Source organism: Elephas maximus, chromosome 3, assembly GCF_024166365.1.
Source record: "Elephas maximus indicus isolate mEleMax1 chromosome 3, mEleMax1 primary haplotype, whole genome shotgun sequence".
Classification (NCBI taxonomy): Eukaryota; Metazoa; Chordata; class Mammalia; order Proboscidea; family Elephantidae; genus Elephas; species Elephas maximus.
In genome coordinates, this window is record NC_064821.1 from 77,324,331 (window position 1) to 77,340,962 (window position 16,632).

A 16,632-nucleotide genomic window follows, 5' to 3' on the forward strand; every position below is an offset into this window, starting at 1 on the left:
TTGTTTGTGTCTCTAAGTCTAAGGTGTGTCTCTTGTAGGCAGCATATAGACTGATCTTGTTTTTGAATCCATCCTGCCACTCTCTGTCTCTTTATTGGTGCATTTAGTCCATTTACATTCAGGGTGATTAGGGATAGATATGAATGTAGTGCTATCATTTTGATGTCTTTTTTTGTGTGTTGACAGTTTCTTTATCCCACTTGATTTTATGTGCTGAATAGAGCTTCTGTATATATTGTCCTTTCCACATATTTGTTGTTACTGATTTTGTTTCTGCTTAGTCTCTATTTTTGCCTTATATTTTATTTTGATGAGTAGGATAGTTTGTCTCCTTTGTGGTTACCTTATTATTTACCCCTATTTTTCTAAATTTAAAACTAAGTTTTATTTCTTTGTATCGATGAACCTTCCTCTCCATATGGAAGGTGTATGATTACATTTCTTAGTCCCTCTTTATTTTTTTAATGTTGTCTTCTTTTATATAATAACATCGCTGTTACCCTGCTTTGGACTTTTTTTTTTATAATCTTGCTTTGTTTTTTTGGATTTCCCTGTCTGGGTTGACTTCTGGTTGCTCTGCCCAGTGTTCTAGTCTTGGGTTGATACCTGATATTACTGATTTTCTAACCAAAGAACTCCCTTTAGTATTTTTTATAGTTTGGTTTGGTTTTTACAAATTCTCTCAACTTTTGTTTGTCTGGAAATGTCTTAATTTCACCTTTATATTTAAGAGACAGTTTTGATGCATATATGATTCTTGGCAGACAGTTTTTTTCTTTGTTTTTTTCAATATGTCATCTCATTGCCTTCTTGTCTGCATGGTTTCTGCCGAGTAGTTCAAGCTTATTCTTATTGGCTCTCCTTTGTAGGTGACTTTTCGTTTATCCCCCGCTGCTCTCATAATTCTCTGTTTATCTTTGATTTTGGCAAGTTTAATTATAATATGCCTTGGTGGCTTTGTTTTAACATCTACCTTATGTGGAGTTCAATGAGCATCTTGGATAGATATCTTCTCATCTTTCACAATATCAAGGAAGTTTTCTGCCAACAAATCTTCAACAATTTCCTCTGTATTTTCTGTTATTCCTCCCTATTCTGGTACGCCAATCACTCGTAGGTTATTTCTTTTGGTAGAGTCCCACATGATCCTTAAGGTTTCTTCATTTTTTTTAATTCTTTTATCTGATTTTTCTTCAAATACATTAGTGCCAAGTGATTTATCTTCGAGTTCAGAAATTCTGGCTTCTACTTGCTCATTTCTGAGCTTCTGTCCTGAGCTCCCCCGGTTAATGGAGCTAGCAAATTATCTTTTCCCCCCAGCTGCAAATTTTTTCCTTCCCCAAGGCCGGGAGGATGGCTGTAGGTGGTCACCAGGTAGGTCTGTCTCAGGCCCAGGGATTCAGCTGCTGAAGCTGGCTTGGGGGTGGGGGGCGCACAGTAAAATATAGGCAAGTACTTAGCTTTTGCCGAGAGTGCCATTCTCCTCCGGTTCCAGAGGTGTGAGTAGGCTATTGGCTGGCTGCTTCTCTGAGGAAACTGCAGCCATAAGCTAGTACCAGCCTGCCGCTGCCGCCACCACTGCTCTAGAAATGGTGCCTGAGGGCTCCCTGCGATTCAGGTCCAGTAACTCCTCTCCACTTCTGAAGGGTCTCTTCCTTCCCCTGCCCCTCAGTTCGTTGTCTAAGCTTGCCTTTGATGTTCAGGGCTCCCAGCCTGCCACAAACATACTCGTTTCACTTTTTTTTTCGGTTCTTTGTTATAAAGAAGGCTCGCTGGAAGCGTCTGTCTATTCTGCTATCTTTGCTCTGCCTTCCTTGTTTAGATTTTTTAGAGTGAATGAAATGTGTATGAAAGTAAAATGCAACGGATGTGATGGTGGGGTACGGGAAGAGAACTGGATATTACAGGGAAGTATGTATACCCACCACCCTGTCTGTCAGTTTGTTAAAATATGGTGACTTGTGTCACTGTGTTCTGGAAGCTATGCCACCAGTATTTCAATGCCAGCAGGGTCACATGGTGGACAGGTCTGTGTGGAGCTCCCAGACCAAGATAGGCAAAGAAGAAAGGCCTCGTGATTTAATTCCCAAAATTAGCCAGTGAAAACCTTATGGATCACAGTGGAACATTGTCCAACTTGGTTGCTTTGGACTCATCACCAGGGGGGATCAGTTACCGGAGGGGACATTATATTTGGTGAAATAACGGACCAGCTAGGGCAAGAAGACCCTTGGTTCCTCTACTCTTCTCTTCTAGAATCCTTGACAAAACAGTAGAGCAGGCTTTGTCTTAGTTGTCTTCTTTCACGTCTTTATTTCTGCTGACCCTCACCCACTTCCAGAATTTCACTGCTTCATGTTACAGTGTCATTCAGATTGCCTTTTTCTTGTTTCGCAAAACTGGAGTGTTAATGTATGACTGTTCTAGAAGATGTTTGCATTTTAAGAAGACATTTGTTAATCTAAATAAGTTTCTTAACTGATAGAATGTCTCAGGCAGATATTTCCAAACTGGATTCCTTATTAGTGCCCCTTCAGCTTTCCCTGCCCAAGAAGATCACCCCTACCTTTTGCAGTATATACTGAAGAATTGTTACAGGTTATTAAACAGGAGAACTATATGATGGAAATGTTATGAAAACAAAATCATTTGAACACAAAATGGGTTGGAATTGAGGGTATAGTAGAAGATGGAGGCTTGGGACCTTAGGACAGCAATTCAGATTTTTTAGTATTTCAGATGAGTTTATGAGGGACTGGGGCAGTGGCGATAATTTAGGTAAAAAATAATCAAATTGTTTATTATATATGCTCCTCCTCCTTTTGGGGGGCGGGGTCTAGAGGTAAGGGAGTACCTGTGTATTATATATGTGTATATGAAATTTTCTAGCATAGTGTTTCATACGTAGATGCTCAACTAATTGGTTCAGTTTGAGAGAAAATATGTGTAATAACTTATTCTGGCTTTAACTTATGATCCCGTTGCCATCCCTGATTTCATTTTGTCTGTAGGTTGCTTTTTATTATTTGCCAGTAGGTAAAGGAATCATAATTTAAATGTTTCCAGGTGAAATTTTTGTATCATGTACTTTTCATTCGAGTTTTGATAGGTGCTGTAGGCGTTCTTTGGGACTCTAAAAATTGCATAAATCAAGTTTTTTTTTCCTTAATGATAGCTATTTTTAATTGTTATCAACTTGATTTTATGGCAGTATCTACAAAAGGTAATTATTTCCTCAGCAGACTTGCTTTCGTCTTCAATTTTTGTAAAATTACTCCATGACTAGTAAGTTGTAACTGTCGTGGGCTTCTGAAATTTATGGTTAAGCTTCTACACTTCAACTGGAATTCTAAAAGTTAGAGGAACTTTATAGTTCCTTCTCGATATTAACTGAATAGTTAAGGGCCAAAATACAGCAGTTCACTTATCTGATTTTAACTTGTCCAAATGATTAAAACAAGGGTAGATTGTTTAGTTTCTTATGGTAAAGGTTTTGCCCATAACGACTCAGCAAACATATATTCGACTACTATGAAAATGAGGAACACACAATTTACAAAGAAAAAAGTCTCAACACAAAAAAGTAAGTGGAAAAATGAAATTGTCAACAACACACACATAAAGGCATCAAAATGACAAACACATACTTATCTGTAATTACACTGAATGTAAATGGACTAAATGCACCAATAAAGAGACAGAGAGTGGCAGAATGGATTCAAAAACAAGATCCACCTGTATGCTGCCTACAAGAGACAGACCTTAGACTTAGAGACACAAACAAACTAAAACTCAGAGGATGGAAAAAAATATATATCAAGCAAACAACAATCAAAAAAGAGCAGGAGTAGCAATATTAATTTCTGACCAAATAGACTTCAAAGTTAAATCCAACACAAAGGATAAAGAAGGACACTACATAATGTTTAAAGGGACAATTGATCAGGGAGACATAACCATATTAAATATCTATGCACCCAATGACAGGGCTGCAAGATACATAAAACAAACTTTAACAGAACTGAAAAGTGAGATAGACACCTCCACAATTACAGTAGGAGACTTCAACACACCACTTTCAGTGAAGGACAGGACATCCAGTAAGAAGCTCAATAGAGACACAGAAGACCTAATTACAACAATCAACCAACTTGACCTCACTGACTTATACAGAACTCTCCACCGAACTGCTGCAAAGTATACTTTTTTTTCTAGTGCATATGGAACATTCTCTAGAATAGATCACGTATTAGGTCATAAAACAAACCTTTGCAGAATTCAAAACATCGAAATATTACAAAGCATCTTCTCAGACCACAAGGCCATAAAAGTGGAAATCAATAACAGAAAAATCAGGGGAAAGAAATCAAATACTTGGAAACTGAACAATACTCTGCTCAAAAAAGACTGGGTTATAGAAGACATTAAGGAGGGAATAAAGAAATTCAGAGAATGAAAACACTTCGTATCAAAACCTCTGGGACACAGCAAAAGCAGTGTTCAGAGGTCAATTTATATCGATAAATGCACACATACAAAAAGAAGAAAGAGCCAAAATCAGAGAACTGTCCCTACAACTTGAGCAAATAGAAAGCGAGCAACAAAAGAGTCCATCAGGCACCAGAAGAAAACAAATAATAAAAATTCGAGCTGAACTAAATGAAATAGAAAACAGAAAAACAATTGAAAGAATTAACAAAGCCAAAAGCTGGTTCTTTGAAAACATTAACAAAATTGATAAACCACTGGCCAGGCTGACTAAAGAAATACAGGAAAGGAAACAAATAACCCGAATAAAAGACGAGATGGGCCATATCACAACAGACCCAACTGAAATTAAAAGAATCATATCGGATTATTACGAAAAATTGTACTCTAACAAATTTGCAAACCTAGAAGAAATGGATGAATTCCTAGAAAAACACTACCTACCTAAACTAACACAATCAGAAGTAGAACAACTAAATAGACCCATAACAAAAAAAGAGATTGAAAAGGTAATCAAAAAACTCCCAACAAAAAAAAAGCCCTGGTCCGGACGGCTTCACTGCAGAGTTCTACCTAAGTTTCAGAGAAGAGTTAACACCACTACTACTTAAAGTATTTCAAAGCATAGAAAATGATGGAATACTACCTAATTCATTCTATGAAGCCACCATCTCCCTGATACCAAAACCAGGTAAAAACACCACAAAAAAAGAAAATTACAGACCTATATTCCTCATGAACATAAATGCAAAAATCCTCAACAAAATTTTAGCGAATAGAATTCAACAACATATCAAAAAAATAATCCACCACGACCAAGTGGGATTTATACCAGGTATGCAAGGTTGGTTTAATATTAGAAAAACCATTAATATAATCCACCATATAAATAAAACAAAAGACAAAAACCACATGATCTTATCAATTGATACAGAAGAGGCATTTGACAAAGTCCAACACCCATTTATGATAAAAACTCTCAGCAAAATAGGAATTGAAGGAAAATTCCTCAACATAATAAAGGGCATCTATACAAAGCCAACAGCCAACATCTTTCTAAATGGAGAGAGCCTGAAAGCATTTCCCTTGAGAACGGGAACCAGACAAGGATGCCCTTTATCACGCTCTTATTCAACATTGTGCTAGAGGTCCTAGCCAGAGCAATTAGGCTAGACAAAGAAATAAAGGGCATCCAGATTGGCAAGGAAGAAGTAAAATTATCTCTATTTGCAGATGACATGATCTTATACACAGAAAACACTAAGGAATCCTCCACAAAACTACTGAAACTAATAGAAGAGTTCGGCAGAGTCTCAGGTTACAAGATAAACATACAAAAATCAGTTGGATTCCTCTACATCAACAAAAAGAACATCGAAGAGGAAATCACCAAATCAATACCATTCACAGTAGCCCCCAAGAAGATAAAATACTTAGGAATAAATCTTACCAAAGATGTAAAAGACCTATACAAAGAAAACTACAAAGTACTAGTGCAAGAAACTAAAAGGGACCTACATAAGTGGAAAAACATACCTTGCTCATGGATAGGAAGACTTAACATAGTAAAAATGTCCCTTCTACCAAAAGCCATCTATACATACAATGCACTTCCCATCCAAATTCCAATGACATTTTTTAAAGTGATGGAGAAACAAATCACCAACTTCATATGGAAGGGAAAGAAGCCCCGGATAATTAAAGCATTACTGAAAAAGAAGAAGAAAGTGGGAGGCCTCACTCTACCTGATTTTAGAACATATTATACTGCCACAGTAGTCAAAACAGCCTGGTATTGGTACAACAACAGGCACATAGACCAATGGAACAGAATTGAGAACCCAGATATAAATCCATCCATATATGAGCAGCTGATATTTGACAAAGGCCCAGTGTCAGTTAATTGGGGAAAAGATAGTCTTTTTAACAAATGGTGCTGGCATAACTGGATATCCATTTGCAAAAAAATGAAACAGGACCCATACCTCACACCATGCACAAAAACTAACTCCAAGTGGATCAAAGACCTAAACATAAAGACTAAAATGATAAAGATCATGGAAGAAAAAATGGGAACAATGTTAGGAGCCCTAATACCAGGCATAAACAGAATACAAAACATTACTAAAAATGACAAAGAGAAACCAGATAACTGGGAGCTCCTAAAAATCAAACACCTATGCCCATCTAAAGACTTCACCAAAAGAGTAAAAAGACCACCTACAGATTGGGAGAAAATTTTCAGCTATGACATCTCTGACCAGCGCCTGATCTCTAAAATCTATGATTCTGTCAAAACTCAACCACAAAAAGACAAACATCCCAATCAAAAAATGGGCAAAGGATATGAACACGCACTTCACTAAAGAAGATATTCAGGCAGCTAACAGACACATGAGAAAATGTTCTAGATCATTAGCCATTAGAGAACTGCAAATTAAAACTAGTATGAGATTCCATTTCACTCCAACAAGGCTGGCATTAATCCAAAAAACACAAAATAATAAATGTTGGAGGGGCTGCGGAGAGACTGGAACTCCTATACACTGCTGGTGGGAATGTAAAATGGTACAACCACTCTGGAAATCTATTTGGTGTTTTCTTAAAAAAGTTAGAAATAGAACTACCATACGACCCAGAAATCCCACTCCTTGGAATACACCCTAGAGAAATAAGAGCCTTTACAAGAACAGATACATGCACACCCATGTTTACTGCAGCACTGTTTACAATAGCAACCAAGGTGCCCATCAACGGATGAATGGATAAATAAATTATGGTACATTCACACAATGGAATACTACGAATCGATAAAGGACAGTGACAAATCTGTGAAACATTTCATAACATGGAGGAACCTGGAAGGCATTATGCTGAGTGAAATTAGTCAGCTGCAAAAGGACAAATATTGTATAAGACCACTATTATAAGTTCTTGAGAAATAGTATAAACTGAGAAGAACACGTTCTTTTTTTTAATAATTTTTATTGAGCTTTACGTGAACGTTTACAAATCAAGTCAGTCTGTCACATAAAAGCTTATATACACCTTACTCCATACTCCCACTTACTCTCTGCCTAATGAGTCAGCCCTTCCAGTCTCTCCTTTCGTGACAATTTTGCCAGTTTCTAACCCTCTCTACCCTCCTATCTCCCCTCCAGACAAGAGATGCCAACGCAGTCTCAAGTGTCCACCTGATATAATTAGCTCACTCTTCATCAGCATCTCTCTCCAACCCATTGTCCAGTCCCTTCCATGTCTGATGAGTTGTCTTCGGGAATGGTTCCTGTCCTGGGCCAACAGAAAGTTTGGGGACCATGACCGCTGGGATTCCTTTAGTCTCAGTCAGACCATTAAGTATGGTCTTTTTATGAGAATTTGGGGTCTGCATCCCACTATTCTCCTGCTCCCTCAGGGGTTCTCTGTTGTGCTCCCTGTCAGGGCAGTCATCCGTTGTGGCTGGGCGCCATCTAGTTCTTCTGGTCTCAGGTAGATGTAAGTCTCTGGTTCATGTGGCCCTTTCTGTGTCTTGGACTCATAGTTATCATGTGACCTTGGTGTTCTTCATTCTCCTTTGCTCCAGGTGGGTTGAGACCAATTGATGCATCTTAGATGGCCGCTTGTTAGCATTTAAGACCCCAGATGCCACATTTGAAAGTGGGATGCAGAATGTTTTCTTAATAGAATTTATTTTGCCAATAGACTTAGATGTCCCCTGAAATATTTGGCCCTATGGTATTGATCAGAATAGTAGAATGATGTATTATAGCCAAATAAGTTTAGTCAGAGGCATTTCCTTAGACAAAATACCCAGGAAATGCTTGTGGACCATTTTGTGAGTCAATTTCTCCCCAAATTTATTCTTTAGACATTCTATCTCTTGCCCTTTTTTTTTTTTTTTTGTCCTTTCCTCCCCCCTTTTAGGGAGAGGGTTCTATCCTTCATTTCATTCCTTATTTCATGATTTTGATTAAAAATTAGCATTTGGTAGAAGAGCATGCTTATTATGCAGATTTCAGATGTTACTGGTATTTTACAAATGAATAGTCTCAATGACCAAAAATCGAGTAGTTTTAGAAATACCATGATCTAGGTTGTTCATTCTATAATTTGAGATTTTATTCTAGCTTATCTCACTACTAAATATATACGGAGATAAGCCTTGAGTAGACTGTTATGTAGTAATTCAAAACCATTAAATGGCCTAATAGGTACATGGGGAAAAATTGTATATGAGGTGTGATTGCAACTATATAAAACCTTGCTGGTATGTACGTACCACATTTTGTTGATGGGCATTTAGGTTGTTTCCACCTTCTGGCTATTGTCAATAGTACTCCTGTGAACACTGGTGTACAAGTCTCTGAGTCTCTGCTTTCAAGTCTTTTGGGTATATATGTTGGTGTGGAATTGCTGGATTATATGGTTGTTGTATTTTTAGTTTTTTGAGGAATGGCCACACTGTTTTCCAGAACAGCTATACCATTTTTCATTCCCATCAGCAATAGGTAAGGTTTCTAATTTCTCCACATTCTCACCAATATTTGTTTTGTTTTTATTTTAGCCATCCTGGCAGGTGTGAAATGGTATCTCATTGTGGTTTTGATTTCTATCTGTGGAATGGCTATTGATGCTGAGCATCTTTTCATGTTTGGTGACCATTTGAATGTCCTCTTTGGTGAAATGTCTTTTACATGTCGTTTGCCCATTTTATGTTTGGGTTGTCTTTTTGTTAAGTTGTCCAAGTTTTATGTATATTTTGGTTATTTGATTCTTGTCATATGTATGATTTTTGAAGATATTCTCTCAATTGGTAGCTTGTCTTTTCACTTTTTTGGTAAAGGCTTTTGACGAACAAAAGTTTTTAATTTTTATGAGGTCCCGTTTATTTATTTTGTCTTTTGCTGTTTGTTGTGCTTTTGTTATTAGATAATCCATTGTTAAAAGATAGGCCTGACAACGTTGCCCCTGTTTTTCCTTGCAAGAATTTTATGGTTTTTGTTTGCACATTTAGGTCCTTACTCCATTTTGAATTTGTTTTTGTATATGGTGTGAGGTATGGATACTGTTTTATTTTTCTGCATGCGGAAATCTAATTTTCCCAACACCATTTATTGAAGACTCTCCTTCCCCATCGAATAAACTTAGCACCTTCGTCAAAAATCAGTTGACCACAAATGTATGGGTTTATTTTTGTACTCTCAATTCTATTCCATCCGTCTACCTGTCTGTTATTATACCAGCACCAGGCTGTTTTGGTTACTGTGGCTGTAGAGTGTTTTAAAATCAGAAAGTGTGAGTCCTCCTACTTTGTTCTTGTCTTTCAACATTGTTTTAGCTATTCAAGGCCTCTTGCCGTTCCATATAAAGTTGAGGATTGGTTTTTCTATTTCTGTAAAGAAGGCTGTTGGAATTTTGACCAGGATTGTATTGAAAGTATAGATCGCTTTGGGTAGTATTGACATCTTAACAATATTAAGTCTTCCAGTCCATGAACATGGAACACTTTCCATTTATTTAAGTCTTCTTTAATCACTTTCAGTGTGTTTTACAGTTTGCATTGAATAAGTTCTTCATGTACCTGGTTAGATTTATTCCTAGGTATTTTATTCTCTAGGAGCCCTGGTGGTGCAGTGGTTAAAGCGCTCGGCAGCTAATCAAAAGGTTCAGCAGTATGAACCCACCAGCTGCTCCATGGGAGAAAAGTGTGGCATTGTGCTTCCGTAAGGACTTGTAGCCTTGGAAAAACTGTATGCGGCAGTTCTACTCTGCTCTGTAGGGTTGCTGTGCATTGGAATCGACTCGATGGCAACAGGTATTTTATTCTCTTAGATGCTATTCTAAATTAAATTGTTTCCCCAGTTTCCCCTTTCAGATTCCTCATTGCTGATGTAAAGAAACCCAACTGATTTTTGTTTGTTGATCTTGTATCCTGCAGCTTTGATAAATTCTATTAGCCCTGAAGTTTTCTTGTGGATTCCTTGGAATGTCCTTTACCCAATTTTATTTTTATTTTCCTTGTAAACCTTTTAATAAGTAAAGCATGGTTTAGACTTACATTTGCAGATGAGGAAAATTTCTAGGCCCAACTACGTAACAGTGAAGCTACTACAGCTAGAAGGAATGCATGCCCTACGTGTGTTTTAAACCTAAAGAGCAGAAACTTGAAGCCAGAAAATACCATACATGTCATCCTCTAGAATAGATAATTGGAGCTAGAAAGAGCATAGGGGCCCAGTGAAGTTCATACAGCCACCATCTTATCTCCTTACCTTCTTCATGCTGCAGAACCGTAAGAAAGTTGTGTTGCTTTCAGATGAACTAGAGGTTGGTTGCTGATCATTTTAAGTGAAACTTATTCCTATCAGTAACCATCCAAAGGCATTAGCTACAGTAGGGCATTTTAGAGCAGCAAAGAGGAGGTTACCTAGATAATCTTGGTTCTTCATATATCAGAAATTTCCATATTGTATCAGTAGAGTGGAATGAACTCCATCTCCAAAACGCTTAGTCCAAAAATTTTCTGTTGGCGTCAGCATTAAACAAGGCTCCTTATACTTTTGGCATCATCTGCTGGGCTATGAGATTCAGCCGGCTTTCTAGGGTGTTAGAAACCTTTATTTCATGATCCTCATTGTAGATCTCAGAGCCCTGGTGGCAAAGTAGTTAAGAGTTCAGGCTTTTAACCAAAAGGTTGGCAGTTTGAATCCACCAGCTGGTCCTTGGAACCCTGTGGGGCAGTTCTGCTCTGTCCTATAGGGTCGCTATAAGTTGGAATCAACTCGACAGTACACAACGACAACAATTATGGATCTCAGCACCACCAGCTGTGTCCTCAGACAGGCCTCCTGATCAGTTTGGACATTAACATCTTTTTTGGTGGTGATTTTGTATGTAGGGGTTGCTTTTTACACCATAGCCTTACCAAAGGGAAATCTTGTTTTCTGCAACAAACAATCATTCGGGGCTCCAGCAACTGGTACAAATTCTGATGGGGAACCAGCCCATCTAGCAGCACTTGGTACCTGGTTGTATTACTACCTTCCTGAGTCTCTGTTGTGCTTCATTTTGTAGATCTGTGATAAGGTTATCTCTTGGTCTGAGGCATTTGAATCTGCCTTGATTCAAATTGGACATCTGAATTTTCTCCTGCTGTTCAATCTGTTTTTTTTCTTCTGATAGTGTTCCATAATCTTCAGTCTTTGAGTTTGCATGTGATGACTTTTCTCAATGTTGAATTCTTCTTTGGCCTTTGTATCTATTTCTTTTGCCTTCTCATTGGCTTCTTGTTCAACGAAAGCCATCATGTGCTTAATTTGCTTTTGCATATCAGTATTGCTGAGAGCCATGGTGAAGGCATTGCCAGGCCAGTGGGCAGCAAGCTCAAGTGTAGGTTTGAAGGGGGCATGGAAGGAATGCTCCTTTGTCCATTTTTAAATTGGGTTATTTGTCTTTTTATTGTTGAGTTGTAAGAGTTCTTTTTTATACATTCTAGATAGAAATCCCTTGTCAAATATGTGATTTACAAAAATTTTCTCCCTTCCTGTGGGCTGCCTTTTCACTTTCTTGTGAATTAAGTGCTTTCAATTTTTGTATGTCTATTTTATTTTTTCTTTTGTTGCTTATACTTTTTTTTATCATATCTCTAGGGGGTATACTTTTTTATTGTGCTTTAGGTGAAAGTTTACAGCTCAAGTTAATTTCTCATACAAAAGTTTATTTACATACTGTTATGTGACATTAGTTACAATCCCTATAATGTGAGAGCACACTCCCCCTTTCCATCCCACGTTTCTTGTGTCCATTCAACCAGTTCCTGTCCCTTCCTGCCTTCTCATCTTGTCTCCAGACAGGAGCCACCCATTTCATCCTCGTGTACCTGCCTGAACTAAGAAGCACACTCCTCATGAGTATTATTTTATGTTTTATAGTCCAGTCTAATCTTTGTCTGAAAAGTGAGCTTCAGGAATGGTTTTAGTTCTGGGTTATACTTCTGATTAAGATTATTAGGGAACATTCCCCAGGAAACACTGCTGGTGAAAATCTTGACTTTCAGGTGTAGTTTCAGATAGTGTTTAGTTCTCTTGGGGAAAGTATATCATACAAAATATGTCACCTAATAAATAAGTTTTATTTTCTTTGTTATTTACCTGGAAGGTAGAAAAGCTAACAGGTGATGTATTTTATATTTCAAAATATTTATAGTAACATGTAAATAAATTAGTAGAAATTAGTCTCTTTTTGGACTAACATTCCTACAATACATATGAAATTTGAAAATACTTTTTTATATAAATAAATACATGTTTAGACATCAGGGGCTATTAAGTTGGTATTACTCCAAACATCTGTTCATTTACCCAGAATAACAAACCCGTTGCCATTGAATTGATCCTGGCCCATAGCAACCTTGTAGGACAGGGTAGAAATGACTTACAGGGTTCCCAAGGCTATAATCTTTGTGGAAACAGACTGCCACATCTTTCTCCCGCAGAGTAACTGGTGGGTTCAAACTGCCGGCCTTTCAGTTAGCACCCGAGCCCGTAAACTATTGTGCCACCAGGGCTCCTTTCTATCTAGGGAGGTTTAAAATATAATAATGGCTGTATAATAATCCATTGTACAGATGTACCTTGTATAAAAGTCCCCTATTGACAGACTTTTAGGTGTTTCTGATTTTTTTCTTGGGTTGATTTAAATGAGTATAAACCAACTGTAGGAATTCATCCTATGATTTACCAAGATAGAATGCTGTTGGTACTGGAGTATCTTAATTTAAGGGATGTATTTGAAGCCGACTAGAATTATAATTCTATATTGTACAGTAACTTAAAAACTTCACTTAAAGAGTGTCTTCGTGATACATACACCAAGCCACCTCTTTTGGATTGTCTCATGTTTTCATTAGCTATTTAATTTATTGTGCCCCTGTTTGACATCAGATACTGTGCATTGCTAGGTTCTGAAGAAGGATTTCATAGTCTATATGGAATGACAGTTCCTGTGGGATGTGCATTACTTGCTGTGATAAAAGAGTAGTGATTCCTGCGCTCAGTAGTTGTCCAGTGGACAGGAGGAGAAGAGGAAAGAATATTCCATACAGAGAGAATATGAGCAAAGGTTTGACAAGTTTGTGTAACAGAAATAGGCCAAGATGAATAGAATAGCTAAAGATGAGTCTGAAAAGTTAGCCAGAAAATAGGTTATGAAATAACATTTTTTAATTGAGCTTTAGGTGAAGGTTTACAGAGCAAATTAGATTCCCGTTCAATAGTTCTATACACAGATTTTTCTGTGACATTGGTTGCAGTCCCCACAATGTATCAGCACTCTCCCCATTATCACCCTGAGTTACCCATTTCCATTCATCTGGTTTTCCTGCCCCTTCCTGTCTTCTCATCCTTGCTTTTGGGCAGATGTTGCCCTTTTGGTCTCATATAGATGATTGTTCTAAGGAGCACTTTCCTCATGGGTGTTACTGTTTATTTTATAGGCCTGTCTGTTATTTGGCTAAAAGGTGATCTCCAGGAATGGCTTCAGTTCCAAGTTAAAAGGGTGTCTAGGGCCATAGTCTCAGGGATTCCTCCAGTCTCTCTCAGACCAGTAAGTCTGATCTTTTTTATGAATTTGAATTTTGTTCTACCTTTTTTTTCCCCACTCTAACCAGGACCTTCTATTGTAATCGTGGTCATCGTGATCAGTAGTGGTAGCCTGGCACCATCTAGTTCAGGTCTGAGGCTAGTGGAGCCTGTGGTTTCTGTGGTCCATTAGTCCTTTGGACTAATTGCTTCCTTGAGTTTTTGTTATGAAAGATCTTAAATGCCAAGTTAAGGCTTATGCATTCAGAAAACAATAGAGAACCATAGGTGGCTTTTGAGCAAATGAGGAATATGTGTATTTAAAAACAACTGATGGCAGTATGGAGAATGAATTAGAGAAGAGAAAGACTGGTGTCCTCTAGCACATTTGGAAGACTGTTGCAGTAGTCTAGATCATTGCTCTTCAAACTTTCGATAATGCATCCCCATTAGTTAAAATGTTTGATCATGTGACCCAATAATAGATAGATAAATCTATTTAATTCTCTACACACATATTTTTTAAAATTATAATTTACAGATACGTACTATTCTAATATATTACAAACTAAAGGATTAAAGATGAGACAGTATTTTAAAATAAGCAGTTTCAGAACTATATTTAAATAATTTGAAAATTTTAGATTAATGGTACCTAAAACCTGATTGAATTGTGCCACACACTTGAACTGCAGTAAGTTGCAACATGTGAAAATGAATGAATAAATGAGGGCTCTACTGTTAACCCTCATGTGTTACAGAATTCCTATTATTATCTCATATGTTACACCTGACTCTCTGACATGGACTAAGTGAAGGCATTGGTGTCAGTCCATATTCATGACTATTAGTAAGTCTTAATTTCTAATTGTTTGATGAAAATTAAATATAAATAGTTCTAGTTTTTTTCTCTCATACTGCAGCCATGGGGTCACATACCTCTGATACCTATTTTTCTAGATTAGAGGTAATGTGTTCTAAGACTTAACTAACAGCAATGACAGTGGTGACAAAGGAAGGACATAGATGTAAGATTTAGAAGAAAAACTAACAATTTAGGTTTGTGGGGAAAGCAAAGATGTAAGAATGGCTTCATAGTTCCTAGCTTGTGCAATGGCGATGGTATGTTAGTTTCCTAGGGTTGCTGTAATAAATTACCACAACTGTGACTTTAAACAACAGAAATGTATTGACTCACAGTTCTGGAGGCTAGATATCCATATTCAGAGTGTCAGGAAGTCCATGCTCTTTCTGAAGTTTCTAGGGGAAGATCCTTTCTTGTCTCTTTTAGCTTCTGGTAGCCCCAGGTATTCCTTGGCTTGTGGCAGCATAACTCTGATGGCACCTTCCTTCTTCACATGGCCATCTTCCCTCTGTGTCTGTGTTTCTGTGTCTCTTTTCCTTTTATGAAGACACCAGTCATATTAGGACCTACCCTACTCTAGTATGACCTCATGTTAACTAATTGTACCTACAACGACTCTATTTCCAAGTATGGTCACATTCATAGGTACCAGGGGTTAGACTTCAGTATCTTTAGACTTTAACAGAAATACAGATATTTTTGGACATTTGGAGGTTGAGTTGCATAGGGAACATCAAAATGGAGAAGTCCAGTAGATAACTGGAAATAAGTGCCTAGAGCTCAGGAGATAAGTCAAAATGGAGATTGAGATTTAAGTCCTCTCAGTATATAGGTGATAGTGCTAGGGAAAGAGTATAGAGTCAAGATAAGAGGACTAAGAACAGATCTCTAGGGATACTGCTTTTCAGGTTTGCCAGTGATGACACAAAGATTGAAAAGGTAGGAGAACCAGGAAAAGTAGAAGTTGTTTCAGAGAAGATAGGCAAGATCATGATTTTCAGGGAACAAGGGACTGATCACAGTAGCAAATGCTATAGAGACACCAGAAGTGTAAAGACTAAAAAGAGACCATTACACCTGACTGTTAAGATGTTGTTAGTGGCCTGAGAGAGAAGTGTTCCATAGAAAAGTTGTTAGTATAAGCCAGATTGATTTAAAATTCATCCCTCAAGCTAAAGTAATCTATCAATTATTTGTGAATACTAGAAATGTTTATTACACTGGATTAGCTGCTGTGGCTATATAAGATTATAAACAATTCCATGCCCATGGGAAATTTATTACTGAGTGGGAAAAAAAAAAGAACAAATTCATATGTGAAATAATAGCAGACTAGCAGACTAGTCTATAGTAAAATGCTCTGGTGTACTACATATTTTATGTTACAAAATATTAAAATTTGATAAAAAATACAACTTTATTCTTCACTATTCTGTATCTCTCAAACTTTTATCTTCATGTGAAAGTATTCACTGGCTACCTTCTCCACTACTTACCAGAGTTACAAAGATAAATTAGAGGTTGGAAGTATACAGAGAGACTGCCAGCTGTTTTAGTTGTGTTTTATAAACCTCTGGGTGGTTTGGCATCTTCTTATACTTTAGCAAGTATATTCTGTCTGTACTGTAATGACCAATTTACTGTAGCTGTGAATAGTAAATGAATGTGAATAAATACTTTCGGGGAAAAGGATTATTTCAT

At 37.4% G+C, this 16,632-nt stretch overlaps 1 protein-coding gene and 1 pseudogene across 2 annotated transcripts in view; one reads left to right on the forward strand and one right to left on the reverse strand.

Moving 5' to 3' along the window:
* The window catches only part of AGO3 (argonaute RISC catalytic component 3), a 177,778-nt gene that overhangs the window by 33,038 nt on the left and 128,108 nt on the right, over positions 1–16,632 (forward strand). The gene's annotated exons all lie outside the window — the stretch shown is intronic.
* On the reverse strand, positions 10,996–11,837 carry LOC126072888 (V-type proton ATPase subunit E 1-like; annotated as a pseudogene).